Source organism: Penaeus chinensis, chromosome 4 (assembly GCF_019202785.1).
Source record: "Penaeus chinensis breed Huanghai No. 1 chromosome 4, ASM1920278v2, whole genome shotgun sequence".
Lineage (NCBI taxonomy): Eukaryota > Metazoa > Arthropoda > Malacostraca > Decapoda > Penaeidae > Penaeus > Penaeus chinensis.
This window is the reverse complement of record NC_061822.1, coordinates 44,833,102-44,837,089: the sequence shown is the minus strand read 5'-3', so window position 1 is coordinate 44,837,089 and position 3,988 is coordinate 44,833,102.

The window sequence follows — 3,988 nt, the reverse complement described above, 5'->3', positions numbered from 1 at the left end:
GGGATTTAAAGGGAATTTTAAGGGGATGGCAAAAAAAAAAAAAAAAAAAAAAAAAAAAAAAAAAATCCCATTTGGCTGGGCTAATCAGAGTACTTAAGATTAGTAGAGGTGGGGTAGTAGAAAGGTAAAAGAGTGGTCGTCAGTGAAATAGTACTGCAAATGGTAGGCATTGAGGAAGGGTAAAGTTGTGGTTAACTGATAGCCAGGGTCAGGGAACTAGGGGAATTAAAATCTGTGGGGGCTAGGTGATAAAGGGGCAAGCCCACTGCCCTTAACCACATGCTACCTGGGAAATTAAAGGGGAGGGGAACTGTGCTAATTTTTTTTATAGTTTTGTGCAATGTCTCTCCACATAGATGGCTCTGCTACTGCTTAACCACAAAAGGGTCATCTAGTAGGCCTTGTGACATTACCTAATTTCACCTTTTCGTGAATGGGAAAACTTTTCTAGGGCTATGAATATCGATGGTATTTTTATGATAAACATTATAATTACTATAATGTTATAAGCATTAGTCACAGCATAATTAAGAACGTAAAATATTTTCGTAAATCAAGGAAAAGGGTGAACAGGCGAGATAGGCAGTACTCCTAACTTGCTCAATGGTTACTTAATACAAGTGTAGCCATCTATATGTAAAAATAATAATAATAATAATAATAATAATAAATAAATAAATACTAGACAAACACTGAAATACCTTGCCGTGGTTCTCCTAGACCGTTCATGACTGACAAAGCCTTTTATCCATTCAACATCCTTTAATCTTAGGGACTGGATAGCAATAGTAGTTCAAAAAGAGAAGGGAAAGAACAGGGACCCTGCAAAATTAGCTGAGGCGAAGGCAGGGATTCAAGGCAGGGATGATCCTCTACAGTGGGTTTTGGTTTCTACCTGCTAAGTCCTCCCACAGAAACTAACAAGCACCCCTCCCCATGGGTGAGCCTTAGATATGACAAGCAAATTTATACCACAGGTCTTTGGTTAATGGTTAAAAGCAAAATAAATGTGCTAGACATCTAAGGTCATGTAGCACTATAGTTAATGTTAGTGAAGGGTGGTTGGGTTAGTGATTAGTTGTTAAAGCTGGGTTAAGGAATTGGTGAGTGAATGGGTTAGGGTCGATGAGGTAATGTAAAGGGTTAGATCAAGTGAAGGATATATATGCGTTTGAGGAAGGAAAACAGGTTGTCAAAGCAGAAAGTGAGATTCTGTAAGGATGTCTGATAAGTTGGGATGTCTATGTAGGGAGGACGTGGGCATGACAATAGAATGTGTGGGACAAAGAGGAACATTCGGAAACCGCGAATGTTCCATTGAAGGATAGTTATACTTTCGTTGATTTACTGGGTTTTGTTGGGATGGGGTAGGAGGATTGGGTGTAGGGAGAATATGAGTAGGAGGAGGATGGATATCGGGAGTCACTGAGTGTGGAGGGAGCGGGAGTTGTAGAATTTGAAGGTGGATGACTATTAGTTTGGGACTCGATTATGTAGTTCAGAATATCTTCAAGAGTTTCTGTAGTGGAGTTGGTTGGGGAGTTTTGTGAGATAAAAGTTTTCTTGTGGGGGGGAGGGGGAGGGGAGAGAAGTCTGGTGTCTGAAGAATTGGGGTAAAGGAAGGTGGAGGTGATTGTGGGGTAGGGGAAGAGAGGGTGGAACGTTTATTCTGTCTGCTGCGGGTAGTGCGGGGAGGGAGAGGGGAAGGTGTTAGGGCTGTAGTAGAGATTGGAGTGTCTGGATTTAGGATGGCAAAATAATTTGACTGGGGAAGGTAGGAGGTAGAAGAGGGGAAGTTAGATGGAGGGGAGTTGGGTTTAGGAGAGGGTGTAGGAGCTTGGGAGGTAGGGGGATTGGCAGAGTGAGCGACATTACTGGAGTAGGGGGTAAGAGAAAAGCCTTGTCGACGCGCTTCCTGTCTGGCTTCACGTAGAGTGAATCCAAGTCTGAATCTGAGAGTTGCTATCTCAGACTCAAATTTGTAGGTGGGGCAACCTCTATAAAATACATTATGTGGGCCTTCCCAGTTTGCACATGTGCGTGATTGTGCAGAGCAGTTTGATCGAGTATGGCCAGGTTGGGCACATAGCGGGCATCTGGCTGTGGAACGGCAATGTTTGGCAGGATGTCCTAAATGCCAACAATTTTGGCACTGACGAGAAGGTTGGTATGGTCGGACAGGTAGGGATTCCCCACCTATGTAAACATTTAAGGGAAGGTCATGTCTACGGAAAGTAATTTTGGCAATGTTGATGGATTTCTTACGATTTCCTCTGGGAGGAATGGAGTAGCATGTACATATGTTGCATCATAGTCTGTGAGACAAGCGAGCAAGTCCTCTCCACAATCTGACCATTCTTTGTCATGGATTGGGCAATCTGTTGTGGAGATGGAGACAGTTCCAGTGCAAGTATTGAGGGTTGGATGAGGTTCTGTAGGGATGGGATTACCACATAGATCAGTTAGTTTTGTTAATGCTATAGCTTCGTTTTCAGTTGTTACTGTGACGAGACGGGAGTGGTCGTGTCGGCTACGGAAAGAGACTTTGCCTACCTGTTTTTGGAGGCATTGTTGGAAGAGGAGGGTGTTTTGAGAGTAGGGAGCTGTGGGAGGGATCACGAAAAATCGGTCCCATTTCGCTGGGCTAAATAGAGTATTTAGGATTCTTGTAGAGGTGAGGGTAGTAGAAGTGCGGGGACGTGTGGAGGAGGGAGTAGTGTTGAGGGGGGTAGTGTTACAGGTAGGTGGGCAATAAGGTTGTAAGGTAGTAATAAGGGGAGATGGGATGGTTGATGAAGGTTATGGGAGTAAAGGTGTTGAAGTTGAGCATGTTGGGAGAGTAGAAATGTCTCCTGGGGGTTGAGTGTTGATTAGGGTTGATACTGTACTAGTAGGCATTGATGATGGGGGAGTTGTTGCAGTGTTCGGAGCCGTGGTAAAAGGAGAGCTGGGATTGGGGCTATTTGATAAAGGGGCAAGCCTCATTGCCCCTAAAATTGGGGTTGTCTTCATTATTGGCCATGATAAGCCTGGAGTATGTTGGGGGAAAAATTAGTCCACCCCTCAGGGTCCCCTTGAGGGTTAAGGGCCAGGTATGGCAGGGGAATACAGTGCCCATGGTTCCCTCAGGCCGTTCAGGACAAAGTCAGGCTTTCATCCTTTCAGCACGGCTTTCACACCTTAGGAGGTGGATAGTAGAAGGTATTGATGAGGGGGCAACGGGCAAAGGATTGGGGGGGGCACAGGTCTTTGGTGGGTGCCAGGATGAACACCCATAATCCATTCTATTACACTATTGTGTAATGAAGTGGATTATGGTTCAGGTATTACCCTATATATGAATGGAGTATTCATGTGATAAAATAATTAAGTATGCACAGCATAGAGCAAAATGAAACGAGAAAGGTTTCTCTTGCAAGCATTCTTTTTTCACTTTATACATGGTTTCCTTCTTTGAATTGGTCTCTAGATACTTACTGATTTACAAGAATGAGCACTTTGGCGAGGTAAACTGTTTGCTTTTCTGCGAACTCTGCTCGATCGTGTAAATGGGTCTATCCACACAAGGGGTCATGATCATCTAGCACATGGCGAGGTACAGTATAAAAAAAAAAAAGAAAAAATTGGGTAACATGGATAGTATTGCCATGACTGCATATTCATTGACCATGACCAATGGATCCGGCATTCAGGTTTCGATGACCATTATTTAATATAGGTTTTTCTATTTTTATTATCTAGAGAAACGAGGTTTACATTATTTTATATTATCAAATACCGTTAAATAAATCACATTATTAAACTTTAACAGCATGCCTATATGACGACAATTTAACATTGTTATTCCCATATCTCCCCTTTATAACAAACAAATAGAGGGACAGTACTTAAAATCTCATGGTTGAAATATTGAAGAAAAAATCCGGGTTCATAGAGCTAACTGATAAATTCCTCACTGCTCATATTTAGGACTCAGTTAAACTTCATT